Here is a 16,066-nt window from a genome sequence, read left to right as displayed (position 1 = left end):
GTTGAATTGGCAGCACAGGTCACGCAGATGCGAGGGAAGCGGCAGACGCACACACACACACACACAGACACACTCACACACACAATCGGCAGACGCGCAACAATTTGGCTCCAGCACCCCTTGTTAGTGCTGCGAGCGAGCTGCGAGCCGCAGCTACACTACAACAACAAGCAGTCAAGTGTTCACTCGCCAGGAAACAAGACGATTGTAAATAATGCAAATGCGAGAGTATCTCTCGCCCGGAGCATCATATCGATACGAGAGGCTTTCCCCCGAATAACTTCCGCGCTGGTGCCAACCGGCCCCGAAGACCAGAAGAAGTTGGAGGGGGTGGGGGGGGGGGGAGGTGCACGCCGCTTTCTCCCAGGCCGGGGTTGCCTGGAGCTGGGCGAGCTGGGCCGCCACTGCCACACTGCCACGCACTGCCGGCCGCGTGTTAGATTCTGCAAACTTTTCTCGGGGAATTTTGAGCAGCGCGCGGCCGGCACGGGAATACCCCGCGGTGAAACTCGATGGAAATGCTTTTTCGTGTCCCCCTTCCCCCTCCCCTCCTCCCCGTCCCGGCCCGTAGGGCTTCCAGACTCGCCTCTCACTCAAGGCCGCGTTCTTGGTATTAATTAAGTCAAAATTACTAACCATGTTTTATTGCCACATCGCCAAAAAGACGAGAGAAAATTATAACAGCCGGATACACTGTCAAATAAATGCTGAGGATTTACAGAAAACTTGTTGGCGCAAAAAGATTGTCTTCGGCAAATTCCGAAATCTCCCACGTTTCCATTTTGTACGGGTTCCCAGCAGGTACTTATACTACAAAAAGAAATCTTTTTGAGGCCTCCGGAAATTTCTGACGGAGCTTTCAGAATGCACTTTCTGAGATTTTCTCATTAATTTCTAACGGTCCAAGGAATAAGATGTTTTGCTTTTCCTTTGGCGGTATGGCACTTTCCCGCGCGGTGCCCCCCCCCCCCCCCCTCTTTGCCGCCGCAGCTGCTCGACTGAAAATCAGCAGCCAAATTGGTCAGACGGCCGCGCCGCGCCGCGCGGGGCGGGCTCCGCGGACCGCGCCGTTGACGGAGCGAAATTGAAGTTCGATTACTTTGGCGACTCCCTCCGCCGCCCTCCGCTCCGACCGTGAGCCCCGCCTCGCCCCGCCGCACCCCACTCCGCCCCGCGCTCGGGAAGGACAACGAACGAGGCCAAAATATCCAGCTGATATCCGGACACATTCGACGGCTTTAGTCCGCCGCCCTTCCGCGAGGGGAGGCGACCCCGCCCCGCCCCACCCCACCCCACTCCGCCCCGCCCCGCCGCGCGCTCCCGAAGCGGAAGTCACTTTGGGTCCCGCCCGGCCGACCTGTTTCCACGGAGAGAAGCCTGCAATCCCGAAAACCGGGAAAACTCCGAACCGACGGTACAATGTAGCCACGTGGTATTTGTCCGCAATACTCGGCGCTATACGCGCGTCATCGCCGAAGATAAAGAAGCACTCGTCGCCCTCCGTCCCGCAGACTGCTTCCGCGAGCTCTGCCTTCTGTCTCTCTCGCGTTTCAAGCGCTCCGCGAGGGTGCGAGAGAGACAGAGTCGTGCACGGAATCAGCCCCGTGGCCCTCACGTGCGGGCGCTCCGTCAGTCCGTCGTGCAGCGTGTGCTGCAATGTTCGGCTCGCACGACTGCGCGCCCATCGTGACGCTCAGACTGCACGAAGCCAGCAACAAACATCATCGGAAGCAACTTGCTCCGCGAAATACGGCACACTGCCACCGAGCCTGTTGCCGCGGACAGCGAGGGGACAGCGGGGGACAGGCGCTGCTTCGAGTGGACCAGATTCGCAGAGCCCGGCGGAGCCACAAACGAGAGCACTGGTGGCGCCACGTGACGGGTCCAGCTCCACACTCACACTCCCTCGCACCCACACATACACGCCGCGCTTTCGCTGAGGATTACAGGCGAGGCCAGCTGGGGCGGTAGTGCTTCGTCTCTCCCTCTCTCTCTCTCTCTCTCTCTCTCTCTCTCTCTCTCTCTCTCTCTCTCTCTCTCTCTCTCTCTCTCTCGCCCCCTACGGGACGCCGCGACGCCCCACGAGTGCGAGGGAGACAGGGACGCGGATGACCGGGCGAGCGCGAGGCTGGCGCGCAGCAGCAGGGAAGTGACGGAAACAAAGGTGGAAGGAGGGGGGGGGGCAGACGGAGCCGAGCGAAAGGGGGCTGGGGTGGGAAGGGTGGGTCAAACGCAAGATGAAGCTATATTTAGGAGAGGTGAAGCATTAGGTCTACATGGCCGCGCCTCCCCTCCCTGCTGCCGTGTCGTCTGCTGGCGCCGCGAATAACGGCGTGACGTCGTCGAGAGAGAGAGGGAGAGAGGGGGAGAGAGAGAGAGAGAGAGAGAGAGAGAGAGAGAGAGAGAGAGAGAGAGAGAGAGAGAGAGAGAGAGAGAGAGAGAGGAGGAAAAAGGGTCAGGGAGGGAGAGGGGGATGATTAAACCGAAAGAAAAGGGGAAGGAAAGGGGGGCTCGCTCGCAGAAACGCATGTGGGGGAGACACCGTCAATGAAATGAGAATCCCCCAAAGGGAAGGCCAGGCAAGCGGCTCACCTCTTTCTTTTTTGTTCCAAAAAAAAGTTATTTGTACTCTAGATGGAGAGGGCGGCAGGCGGCACTGGGCCGAGCTTTAATCTTCCCTCCGCCACCCCACGCGCGCCGGACCGCCATGGACCGTCATGGACCGTGTCCTGCAGCATCCATCCTTGTCCCTCCCGAGGTGAAAGCAATCTGTCCGTGTATTAGGCAACGCCGCGGCAAGTCCAAGCAAGGCAGCAGCCGTCACTCACCCCCCGCATTTCGGCCATTTCGGCAGCCCAGCGCTCCTTCGCTGCAAGCGGTGGCACCTCTGGAGCCTCTGAAATCTCTAGAACCTCTCTAGAACTTCTGGAACCCCTCGAACCTCAAAAACCTGTAGAACCTCTATAGTAGCGTGACAAAGCAGCAGTCGTTGCGGTCCACCTCAAGGCCGACCCAGCCTCCATCCCCGACTCGAATTCTGTCATCCGCTGATATGACCAGCCCGCTGCGCCTCCCAGTTATCGAATTGGGCTCGAACCGAAGAGCGGCTTTCCGCCGGAGACTGATTCCGAGAGTCGTCGCTCTGTCTCTCTCGCACTCATGGGGCTTCCCGTGGGGGCGCGAGAGAGACAGGGCGACGGAAACGACACTCGGAAACAGTCCGCAGAACAGCCCCGGCCCGGTGGCTGGCTGCTCGGCCTGCTCGGCCGCCTCGCTGCTCTCTGCCTCGCGTCTAGACTCCTGTCGGAAACAGGTCGGCTAGGACGCGAACGCGGATGGCGTCCACCGGGACAGCCAGGAGCAGTCACTTCGTCCATCCATTATTAGCCGGGCTAGATCAAGGCCGTGAGTGATGAATGAGTTGCTTTCCACTCACGGCGCGTTGTTTCGACTTCGGCGAGCGCGAGGTTCGCCCGGTTCGCCTTGTTCGCCGTCCCCGGCGGGTGGCGCTCTGCACCGCTCGCTCTCGCTCGGCTTATTCGCAGTCGGAATGAAGGAGCGCCGTCGTGCGAATAGCGTCGAGGCAACAATGCAATGGCGGGCAAAGCGGCCCGGGAAAAGTCGCCCCGAAAGCAAAGACTGCCAAAGACGGGCGGAGCAGTGCTTGTTGCCTGCCTTCCAGGCGGTGCGCCTCCCCCTGGATCCGCACCTGGGGCCTCCAAAGGCTGCACGCCATCATGTCGGATTAAAAACCCGCGTCGGGCCTAACTTTCCGCTGCGATGCAACTTTCCATTCCCCAAGAGGAACGAGCGCAACTCCCGGACGCGTTACCCGTCGCTCTCTTCTGCTTGCGACTTGCACTGCTTGCACGCACTTCTGGGGGGCTTAGTGCGGGGCCGCACAGTGGGCCAGAAGACCGGTGGAGGCGGCCAAAACTCGAGACGCGTTGAGCTCCAGAGTCACTAGGTAGGACGAGAACCGAACGTGTGACCCCACCAATGGATTCCTCGTTCGGAGAGCAATCCATTAGTGGGGTCATACGTTCGGTTCGAGTCCTGATTAGCGACTCTGGAGCTCAAAACGCGTCTCGAGGTTTGGCCGCCTCCACCCACCAGCCTTGTGTCTCACTGTGCGCTGCTCAAAAGACAAAGCCAGCAGCAAAGAAATCTGGGAAGCGGTCCAGCAGCGCGCGGCCCAGTTAGCAGGACTAATGTAGTACACAAAGGGTGCGCAACTGGTAGGGGCCTTTGTCCAGGGGGCGTAAACAAACAAAAGCAACATTTTTTGGCGCCGCTGCTTTCGCGTGGCTACGCCAATGGCCACGCCAATGGCTACGCCAATGGCCACGCCCGGCCGGCGCTCCCGGCGCAATCATTGTCGGCCGAGGAGAGGAGGCCAGACTCGCAGAAAAGGACCTCCGCGATCTTATCTCCATTGATAAAAAAAGGAAAAATTCTAAAAAATATAAAAATGACTTCTTTTTATTTTAATTAAATAAATGAGAGGAGGCGACGACGACAAAGGGCACCATCACTTTCAACAAGCCAAAGTAAAGAAGCCACTTCGTAGACGGCGGAGGACAGGCAAGAAAAAGGAGGGAAAGGGGGCGCCGGGCGAAAAATAATTAAAATGCGCGACACCGGCGCGTTCAGCGCGTTCCAGCGCGAGGCAGGAGACCGGCCGCGCCTCCCCGCGAGTGCGAGAGAGACAGAGAGAGCTCGGGGCGTCAGCGCGGCAGCGCCAACGACAACAACGTGGCACGTAAGAACTCGGCCAACATTCTCGTCGGCGGGAACGCGGGCAGCCACGTCGGCCCGAGCACGGCCAGGTAAGGGCTCAACTCAAGGGTTGAAGGGTTGAAGGGAGAGGGAAGCACGCCGAAAGCCCTTTCCACGAACAAAAGCAATTGGGCAGATCATTAACGGACAAGGGTGTTAGTGTGTGCGTGTGTGTGTGTGTGTGTGTGTGTGTGTGTGTGTGTGTGTGTACGCGAATGAGGCCCTTTCGCTTCCCTGTTCCTAGGTTTGTCTCTCTCCCCGTTTCTCTCTCTCTCTTTCTCTCCCGCCTCCATCATTTTTTACCCGAGCCGCCCCGCGAAGAGAAACTCGTTTTGCTCGGAACGCTTTCCTTTGGGCGCGACAAACGAAAGGAAAACAACACTGTGGAAAGCCTGGCGCCGCGTTTTCCCGCATTTCCCTTCGGGAAACCGGGAAAGCGCCGTCGCGCCACTGTGAAAGCCGCCACACTGCCAAGCGGCCCGCCCCGCCCCGCCGCTCCAGAGACCCACAACACTCACAGCACCCAGAGGAACGGGTATTTGAGCACCGTGGCGAAGCGGGCGGCGCAGCGGTCTCATTCCGAAACGGCGGGCGTCGCGCTGTCTCTCTCGCGCTGGACCCGCAGGGGGTGCGAGAGAGACAGCGCGGCGAGCGGCAACCGTTCGGAAGCCGCGCCCAGGCCGTGAGGCACTCCAATCACCGGAAACAACGACAACAACAACAACCACCACAAGGCGGCGGCAGGACGTCGTGGGACGGTACGGATTTCCAGTACACAATTTCCCCTCAGTTTTCTTCCCCGTGCCCAAGGCCGTGCCTGCACACACACACTCACTCACTTTCACACACACATACACACACACACACACACGCGCGCGCGCACACACACACACACACACACACACACACACACACACACACACACACACACACACACACACACACACACATACAGCGGCGACAGGTGCAGGCGCACCCGGCGGCGTGGTGGTCGCTTCATGAGGTGCTGATAGCGCCCCGGAGGCCCGTCCCAGGCCCGCCAACAGTCATGTCATGCCACTGCACTGGCGGGGCGGCCCCGACGACAGCGAAAACGCTTTACAGTGCAGGCACTGCGGTGGTGGCGGTGGTGACAAGTCCCGGACGCTGCACGACCGCCATCCTCGACCTACAGTGCACCTCGTCGCACGCTGTCTCCCTCGCACCCCTACGGAGCGCCCCGCTAGTGCGAGGCAGACAGAGCGACGAGAGAGAGAGAGAGAGAGAGAGAGAGAGAGAGAGAGAGAGAGAGAGAGAGAGAGAGAGAGCGCTCCGGAATCGGCCCGCAGCCCCAGGCTTGATAATCAATGAAACGGCGATAAATAATATCCGCGGTCCGCGCTGTGGCATGGCATGCCGTGCCGTGGCGTGCCGTGCCGTGCCGCGCTTGTCCGCCCCGGTGTAATGGTCCGGAAGAGAGACAGGAGTCCCATTTTTCGGCCTTCTCCACCAGGGCGTTATGAGCGGGCCGGGACAGCAGAGGGAGCACGCCGAGCGGCACGCGGCACGCCGACGGAGGAAATAAAGCAAAAAGACTAACTGCGACGATTGGGCCGGAATGCCAATAAGAGTAGCCGAGCCAGCAGCAAGCGGAGCCAGCGGGGCAAGCAAGCCGAGCCAGGGAAGGCCCGCGATGCCCGCGAATACCGGGAGACGGAGATACGCCCCTGGCGGTAGCAAACTCACTCCCAAATGTTTCGCTCTCGCTCTCTCTCTCTCTCTCTCTCTCTCTCTCTCTCTCTCTCTCTCTCTCTCTCTCTCTCTCTCTCTCTCTCTCTCGCTCACGTGCACCCAGGAGGGCGAGAGAGACAGAGCGACACAGTTCGTAGTGCAGGCGACGGGGCCTCGCGGACCGTGTACTCGGGGCGCACAGTGTACACGTCGAGCGGAACAAATTCAATCTGCGAGCACTTGCTCTTTTCCCAAGTCGCGCGCGCGTCCCGCGGAAGACAGGAAGGAAAGAGCGAGAGAGAGAGAGAGAGAGAGAGAGAGAGAGAGAGAGAGAGAGAGAGAGAGAGAGAGAGAGAGAGAGAGAGAGAGAAGCCGGCCGCTTCGTTCGGCGCTGGGTCTTTTCTCTGCTGCAGGCGGCGCCTCTCGCGACAAGCAGCCTGCCTGCCACCCTGCCACTGCACTCGAAGCAACGCCAAATTCTTTCCCCCTGTCGGGGCGATGCAGGGGCGATGCAGGCGCGGAAGGGGGGGAGGGCCGTCCGATGCGCGATGCACGCGAGACGGCCAGCCAGGCATGTATCTCCCCCTCGGCAACTGCCCCCGCACGCCGCACGCGCGCACCGCTGGAAAATACTCGTTCCGACGAATCGATACGGAAACACGCGCGCGCAGCGCACGGCGCCCTGCGTGCAGCAAGGGTTGCCTGCTCCCCGGGGGCGCTGGCGGCGCGCTCGGCCGTCGGGGGTACGTATGCTTCCTCCCCCTCCCCCTCGAGACACCCCGGCACGTACCGCCCCCACCCCACCCCACCTCACTCCGCCACGCCCCGCCCCGCCCCGGCGACTCAACAAGTCCAAAGGACCCAAGTGCGGCGGGCCCGGCGGGCCTGGCGGGCCATTAGCTCATTGCAGGCACCGCGTCGCCCCCGGTCCCAGTCCCCCAGTTACTTGCAGTGTTTCGCGGTGTGGGCTCACAGCTTCAGCTGTTGCAGCAGGGGCGGCTCCAGGGGGCGGGCCGACGGAGTGGCCGACGAGACGCGTTTACAATTGTTTCTTGGCAGGAATGTCTCGCAGACTTTTCAACTTGGTTAGTACGGTGATTTCTATTTCATTTAGTTCACTTATTTCAAAGACGGTTGAAACATTATTTGTCAACTTGGCGCTCGACCGTTGCACCCGACTCGACTGCGCCATTAAAACGTCACACAGAGACACATCGTCGTAGGCCCCTCCATTATGAAACCGAGCCTCGCGGCAACCGCCTCATCAAATTTTCCGGAGAGAAAAATCGATGTGGGGGAAAAACCCCGGCATCCAACTTGCAGTGGCGCTACTACACACATCACCACCAAGCAGCATTGGTCATGGGCTTTCTTCTCCTCCTCCGCATTTGTGAGTGCACAGTGGCCTCTGGGCGGCGACGGCTCGCCAGACAGAAAGACACAGCCCGCGAGTTTTACGCCCCGCCTTTGTGAGACGGGCGTGCGGGGCGTGCGGGATGCGAGTGGATGTGCCACCTGTAGCCCCGCCTCGGCCCCGCCTCGGCCCCGCGGCCCCGCGCCACGCCAGCCCGGCCAGCCCCCTGCACGCCTTTCCCCTCCGCGTCCAAAAAGCAGCACTCCAACAGGTAGGCGAGGGGCGCGCGCCGCACCGCACTGCCGACACCCCGTTAGAGCGTTAAACAAATCGTGCCGCTAAATGCGTGACTTGCAGTCGTGCGCCGCAACGCCTGCCGCCCTTCACGAAGCCCTGTTGCTGAGCTCCCTCTCCCTCTCCTTCCTTGTCTCCATCTCTCCTTCTCTCCGAGAAGACACCGATCCAACGTCTCGGAGAACCAAAAGAGACAGGCGTCCCGGAGACCCAACACCTCCAACTGCGCCGTTGTTTTCTACCGGCGACGCCTTTTTCTATAAACAACACTCCGCGTTGACGAGCAACCCGGCACCGCCGCCAACGACCGAGGGGGTAACCACTCGCGTAATACCCTGTACACAAAAACCGTGTATTACGCGTAATACACGTGATCGTAATACCATTTTTGGGTCAAATGTGCCAAATTTGGGCATTTTAGGGCCGTAATACACGTGTAATACACCCGTAATACAGCGTAATACCGAGTAGTCTGTACACGATTTCTTGAAGTGTTTACCCCCTCGCCAACGACTCTCAGAATCGGTCTGCAAGTCGTGAGGAAAGGGGGCGCGCCCCGCGATGCGCCCGCCGAGGACGTCGAGGAGAACAAGGAGGACGACGAGGAGGACCGACGGGGACCAGAATCCGATCCAACGCGATTTGGCCGCGGCCGGGGGCAATTTGCATGTGAATCGTCCGACCGCCCCGCCCCGCCTCACCCCACCCCACCACGCCCCGCCCCCTCCGCGGCGCGCGCCTCAAAGGCGCGGTGGGTCCAGGTGTCGCAAGGAGCGGGGCGCGAGCGCGCGAGAGGCCGAATGAATACCGAATGAGTGCGAGAGAGACAGGGGCTGTTGAATGAAAAGATGAACACGGCCTTGAGTGACGTGACTACACTCTAAATGTAGGGTGTCCAGAAACTGGGCGCCTTTGTCGCCCGCCCCACTTTTTAGGGTGCCAAATGTCGCCCAGTTTCTGGGCACCTTTGTCGCCCAGTCTAGGGGTGGAAAAATCCACAAAGGAACCTGCCTTCACCCATGGCTCAGCAGCGACTAAGGTCCCAAAAGGTCCCCAGAATCTGGGCCCTTAGTCACCAGGAACTAGACACCTGTGCATCCTCTACCATGGGAGAGGGCCGGTTACTGTATGATTTGTCCACCCCGAGACTGGGTGACAAAGGTGCCCAGAAACCGGGCGACATTTGGCACCCTAAAAAGTGGGGCGGGCGACTAAGGCGCCCAGTTGCTGGGCACCCTATACTTAGAGTGTAGTGCTACCGAGATGGCCGAGACGAGGGTGCAGCAAAAACACCGCAGCCATTTCATCACCACATTCGTCGCAACGTGGGTGAGATGTGGCGAGCTGGTCGGGCGGTCGGGAACAGATCGGGAACCCCCGTGCGCCATGCCGCCACGCCGTGTGCTGCTGGGACAAGGCGAACTTTCACTCCCTGGATGGGGTGCTGCCCCGCGGCCTGACGGCCAGTCAGCAGTCAACCCGCCTCACGCGTCGCGAGGTGGCGGCGGAGCCCTTGGCGGAGCCGAGCCCTCGAAGTGGGTCAGATGGACCGAGCGGCGGGGCGCCCCCTCCCTCTTCTAGCCGCTTCTAGCCCTTGGAGCCAATCGGGCAGATCGCGACGGGTCGCTCCTCCAAGTCATCCCAAGTCAGCACGAGCACGCCGCGCCACGCCGCGCCACGCCAATATCGTGGGTGTGACCAAAGAGCCGGGGATTGGACGTCAGATAACCGAGTTGGCGCGCCGAGCAGCGCAGCAGGCATCGTCGCTCTGGCTCTCTCGCACGCACGGGGCGTCCCGCGGGGCTGCGAGAGAGACAGAGCGACGAAAGCACTGCTGTTCGGAAATCAGACTCACTCACTCCAACTCCAGGCGCGCGCGATGCGATGATGGAACGAGTTTTGATCCCGGCCGCCTCAGTCCAGACCCCCAGCCTCCATGGAGCCTCCTGGCCGGATTCCTGGGTGGCTCGGTCAGTAACGAGAACGTGGTGGGTGAGGTGGGTGAGGTGGGTGAGGTGGGTGAGGTGGGCGAGGTGGGTGAGGTGGGTTAGGTGGGCGAGGCGGGTGAGGTGGGTGAGGTGGGTGAGGTGGGTGAGGTGGGTGAGGTGGGTGAGGTGGGTGAGGTGGGCGAGGGGGGTTTGAGGTGGGTGAGTGGGCGAGGTGGGCGAGGGGGGTGAGGTGGGTGAGGTGGGTGAGGTGGGTGAGGTGGGTGAGGTGGGTGAGTTGGGTGGGGTGGGTGAGGTGGGTGGGTGGGTGAGGTGGGCGAGGTGGGCGAGGTGGGTGAGGTGGGTGAGGTGGGTGAGGTGGGTGAGGTGGGTGAGGTGGGTGAGGTGGGTGAGGTGGGCGAGGCGGGCGAGGCGCGGCGGGCGAGGCGAGGCGGCATGCAAAACAGGAGGCGCCGACGCTACTGTGAAAAGTTGGCCCAAACTAAGTTGATTCGGCCGGAGGTTGTTTGGCGATCCGCGAGGGTAGCGAGCGAAAACGAACCGGCCAAGGTGTCGAAGAGAGAGAGGGGGAGAGAGAGAGAGAGAGAGAGAGAGAGAGAGAGAGAGAGGAGAGAGAGAGAGAGAGAGAGAGAGAGAGGAGAAAGAGAGAGAGAGGGGAGAGAGAGAAACGCGAACGCGGGGAGCGGCGGAGGAGCCAGGGGACCGCGGCGCGGCGGCGAGGGTAGACGATCATGCACTCGGCTGCTCTGCCTGCTCTGCCTGTTCCACGTCATTTTCATTAAACTGGAACAGCTGCTCCTCGCCGTGTCGCTGCGCTCGCCGGTTATTTCCGTATTCCACCCGCCACACACACATTCACACACACATGCACGTCGCTTTGACTGGCGGGGCGAGACGACTCATTGCCGATCGCCCATCTCCACCTGAGTGTGTGTGAGAGAGAGAGAGAGAGAGAGAGAGAGAGAGAGAGAGAGAGAGAGAGAGAGAGAGAGAGAGAGAGAGAGAGGGTGGCACAAGGGAGAGCAGCGAGAGCCCCTTGCCCGAGTCCGTCCCGCCCTGTCTCCAGACGGACTCTGACCAACCCCATGCCCATGCAGAGGGCTCATCCACACTCTAAAAAAAGTTACAGAATTTTGCGTCATTTTTGATGCAGGATTTTGTATCACCTGCATTGGTTACAAATATTTGTATACGTGATAATAGAATTTTGTAACAGATGTGCCGGTTACAAAAAAATATCATTTTGGAGCTTGATACAGAAATTTGTTGCATGAAGGTTACAATATTATGTTTGTAACATAACTGATACAGAAAATTGTAACTGGATACAAAATTCTGTATCAGAGATTAAAACAGAAGGTTTAAACGGAAAAAATTAAACAGCAGTGCCCAGAGAGACAAGTTTAACTTAGTTTACAAGCGCTTTTATTTTTTCCGACTCTGCATAAGAGATTCAGTCTCGTGTATGCTTAGCAGGCAAGGCCTCCGCCCCTTACCGCGCGCGCCTCAGGTCACCGCTACCTGCGCCGCTCCCTCCACGGCGTCCGCACAGCGCAGTTGGTAGCGTGGCGGGCCTCCAACCCTGATTCTGGGGTTTGATTACCGACTTCTCAGAGTATGTCTGGGAAAGTTGTGTCTCGAAGAATGGCAGAAAGACCCTCAATCAGACCCACGGAGTCAACGATCGAGCAAAATTCTCATTTTGAAGCTTGATTAAGAAGAATGGCGACTGTTTACAAATTTTGTAACCGTTACGAAATTCTGTAACCAAGTTACAAAGAAAAAAACTGTATCCATCGTGATACAAATTTCTGTAACACATGTTATTGAAAAAGCTGCGTAACCATGTTACAAAATTCTATACTGAATTTTTTTAGAGTGCACTGCATGAAATGACGTCACGGCGGGTCACCTCGTCACCGTCCGCCCCAACTGAATCGGATGGCGCTGGTCGGACGCTTATTCGCAGGACTTTCCCGCAACAAACCGCGCGCGCACACACACACACACACGCGCACACACGGCGGGGCTCTCATGACCACACTGATGGCAGCGACAGTAAAGCTGGCAAACTGCCGCCTGTCCACGGACGGCCGCCGTGGGCGCCATGAGATGGGCACTCGGGGCGCGGCACGGCAGGACACGGCAGGGCTTGATGACGGCCAACAGCACTCGGCCTCCACCGGTCGGTCGGTGCGAGAGAGAGAGAGAGAGAGAGAGAGAGAGAGAGAGAGAGAGAGAGAGAGAGAGAGAGAGAGAGAGAGAAATCCCCCGGGAAAGCAGGGAAATGAAAAGCGAGTGCAGGCGACCGAGTTGTTTTCCGCGCGCCACCACCACGTCGTCGTTCTTTCCTCCGGAAACTCCGGGAAACTCTCGCATGACGCAGCACGGGCCGCACGCTGCAAAACGCGGCGGGAAAATGAGTCCAGTGGAGGCCCCGCCCGGTGGGGGGTGCCCCGAGTCTCTCCAGGAGAGGAGCTAAGGGTGAATGCCATTCGCCGCCATATTGATTGGCTGTTAGTTCCCCCAGGACCCAGCAGGGGAGGGGGTTTTCGGCTTTCGTAAGCTTTTCTCTCTGTCGTCGGTCGCGCCATGCACTTGACCCCGTCTCTCTCTCTCTCTCTCTCTCTCTCTCTCTCTCTCTCTCTCTCTCCTCTCTCTCTCTCTCCCCCCTCTTCACTTCCGATCTCCATTCGACATGCCAGGCTTGTCCGGACTTCAACAGGCTTCCTTCTTGGCTGTCCATATTCATACGTTGATCGCAGGGAAACGTAGGGCTGACGACGGGCACCCCCTACCCTCCCTGAGTTCGAGGCAAAGCCAGTCCAAAAAGCAACTCCACTGCCAGGCAGCCAGCCAGGCAGCCAGCCGTCCACCCCACTGATTACAGCCCAGTGTGTTGGCCAAATCGAATATCAGAATATCGTCGTGTCCCGGGCCCCAACGAAACGGGGTGACGAATTTCAACCACCCTATTTTTTGGCCTGTCTGTCTCTCAGTCCTTTTCTCTCCAAAATGACAGAGAAGCCCTGGCCGCGCGGCCTCCCTCGGGTTCGGATCCCCGTCAATCCGTTTCTGCAACGTCCACCACACAGCACGCCCCACAGTCCAGATTTTTTTCTCTCTCTTTCTCCTTGCTCCCTAATTAGATGTCGGTCCGGTCGCCGCATTCCCAATTTAGATTCCCTTTCTCTCTCTTTTTCCATCCGCGCGGAAGGTCGTGTGGTCGCAAAGGGCCGCGTAGAGCACGCCAGCGGGGCGTAGCGAGGCACAAACAACCCGGAGCCGAGCCGAGCCGAGCCGAGCCGACCCTCTCAATGATCCTCTGGCTGCCTTCTGCTGGTCTGCAAAGAACACGAATCGATCTTGACACCACCGAGAAGTGCTTTAAAAATAAAGCTCTTCTAAAAAGGTACTCGAATCGAACGTGTGACCCCACCAATGGACTGCTCTCCGAACGAGGAATCCATTGGTGGGGTCACACGCTCGGTTCGAGCCCCGTTCAGCGACTCTGGAGCTCAAAACGCGTCTAGAGTTTTGGCCGCCGCCACCGGTCTTCTGGTCCGCAGTGCACGGCGAGCGGGGTGACGGGGCCATCGGGTAGCCGGACTCGCCATCGGGTAACAGGATCGCTCATTACGGCGCCAAGTGTAACGGGAACCGGAAGGACGGAAAGAAAGGAAGGGGAGGGGCAGCGCAGCGAGGACGGGGCTAGGAAATTCCGAGCGGGATTAAGCGGGGCGGGGCGGGGCGGGGCGGGCGGGTTGGTGCGGGGCGGGCGGGGCGGGTAGGCGCCAAGACAAGGAGCGTTATTGTCGGTTCAGGGATGCGGAAGGAGAGGGGGAAGGGAGAGCGGAGCAGGGGGTGGCAAGTTGGAGCGAACGAGGGGTAGACACATGAGGCATACCGCCCCGCTGCCTGCCGAAGAAGCGGCGCAAAACAAAACCGCGGCGGCCACAGCGCGACAGCGGGGCTCCGGTCGGTTGGCTTGGTCGGCCGGCGCTGTAGTACAGTGCCGCGGCTTCTGTCGCCTTCTCATTCTTCACAAAGTTTCATCTGCGGTGTCGATACCGCGCCGTCCTCCCCCGCCCCGCCCCGCCCCGCCCCGCCCCGCAGCCCTGCAGCCCTACCCGCACGGAAGGCGGTCAAAAGGGGCACGGCGAGCACGGCGTCCGGAGGAGCGGCGGCCTGCAACTCGAGCCGGCCGCCTCGGCTTCCTCTGCTCGGCTCGGCTCGGCGGGGCACGGCGGCCGCCCGGCAGGTAGGCAACGCGGGCACAGCACTGTCCGCCTCGGCGGCCTGCCTGCCGGCTGGACAGGCGGACGGACGGACAGACAGACAGACAGACAGACAGACAGACAGACAGACAGACAGACAGACAGACAGACAGACATACAGACAGACAGACAGACAGACAGACAGACAGACAGACCGACGGACGTCGCCGAGGCGGCCGGACATTAGGCAGGTCCCCCCTGGTCCCCCAGATCGCGTGTGATCCGCCGCGAGTCCCAGCGGGCCGTGCTGGCCGTGCTGGTCGTGCGGCAGTGCAGGCCATCCCCTCGCGGTGCCGCGGACGTGACGTAACAAGGGCGAGCACGCACGTGTGGCGGCCAATGGCGGCGCCCCGCGAGGCACGCCGCCAAACTCCCGTTTAAATGGACGCCGGGCCCCGCCGGGAGACCGCATACGGCTTATCGCTTCGGAATCGCATTTAGATGGTTGAAAATTCAAATCGGGGGCGCGCGGTCGGGTCGTTGTCGGGTCGCAGCGCGGGTCGAGGAGAAAGAAGACCCCGTGCGAGGTAGCGCCCCGGCAGCGAGTCGGGCTGCAGGTTGCTGAGAGATGGCCCGATGATACCGCCTGGATCGCATCGGCATCAGCGCGGACAGGAACACTTGGAAAAACTGTACCACGTACAACGATGTCACGGGGGAAAAAAACATACCGACTCGAAAAAAAACACCAGCGTACACGACGTGCGGCGAAATAGCCCCTCGCGGAGATGTCTATCAGCGCGGGCCCCCGCTGCCTGCAGGCCCTGCATGCCGGCTTTAGCCTGGCCTAGCCTCGCGGCAGGAGCGATAGGCGCAGCAGCAACAGTATCGCCATTATTCGCAGCGACAGCGGCAGCACGCAGAGACACGCAGGGACACGCAGAGACACGAAGAGACACGCGACGGACACGAAGGGACGAGCCGAGCGACCTTCGCCCGCTTCGCCCAGCGTCCGGTCCCTTAATCGTGATCCCAAATAAATTCATTGGTGCCCTCGCCTTACCCCCGCCGGGAGTCGAACCCGCGGGACGCGCGCGCTCGTCCGCGACCGCCCCGCCCGCGCGGCCGAGCCGAGCCGAGCCAAGTCAAGCTGCCACGCACACCCCATCACCATCACCTCCCGGACCGTCCCGGATGGGGTGGCTCTGGTGGCGGCGGGGCGCGGCGTCTTGAAACAAAAGCAGGACGAGGACGACGAGGACGGAGGAGAGGAGAGAGCAAAGTCGCGGAAAGAGAGAGGGCGAGAGGGCCAAGTGGATGGGTGGGTGGCGGCCTGCCGGAGTGGGGCCCACCCCGTCGGCCCACCCCGTCGGCCCACCCCGTCAGCCCACCCCGTCAGACTCGTGACATACTTACTGTATCAATCTGTGCCGTGCGGCATCCCCCCCCCCTTTCCCCCTTTGTCCCCGCGAGTTTGCCTCGACTCCCCGCCGAAACAGCAACTCGAGAGCTCTCCGTTTTGGAGTCCGTTCCATCATCATCCCGCGCGTCCCCCGCGTCGTCGTCGTCGCCGAGCCGTCCGACACCTTGGAGACGCGGCGCCGCGACGCCAACCTCGCGAGCCGGCCAACCTCGTGCAGGGCCCCAGGGCAACCTCGCGGCGGCCACAGGTCACAGGGCGGCCCCAGGGCGGCCCCAGGGCCTTCAACAACACACGCAGCGCTGGTGTATCGGCTTGCGCGTACACGGTAACTAGATAGCTGCCG

The 16,066-nt window shown here is 60.6% G+C and overlaps 1 protein-coding gene across 1 annotated transcript in view; it reads right to left on the bottom strand.

The window, feature by feature from the left end:
- Window positions 1-16,066, bottom strand: part of LOC117649066 (RNA-binding protein 24-like) — an 87,326-nt gene that overhangs the window by 62,539 nt on the left and 8,721 nt on the right. The gene's annotated exons all lie outside the window — the stretch shown is intronic.

The sequence above is a fragment of the Thrips palmi genome, unplaced genomic scaffold, assembly GCF_012932325.1.
Source record: "Thrips palmi isolate BJ-2018 unplaced genomic scaffold, TpBJ-2018v1 HiC_scaffold_4, whole genome shotgun sequence".
Classification (NCBI taxonomy): Eukaryota; Metazoa; Arthropoda; class Insecta; order Thysanoptera; family Thripidae; genus Thrips; species Thrips palmi.
The sequence above is the reverse complement of the archived record's forward strand: the minus strand, read 5'-3'. Positions and strand labels throughout refer to the sequence as shown.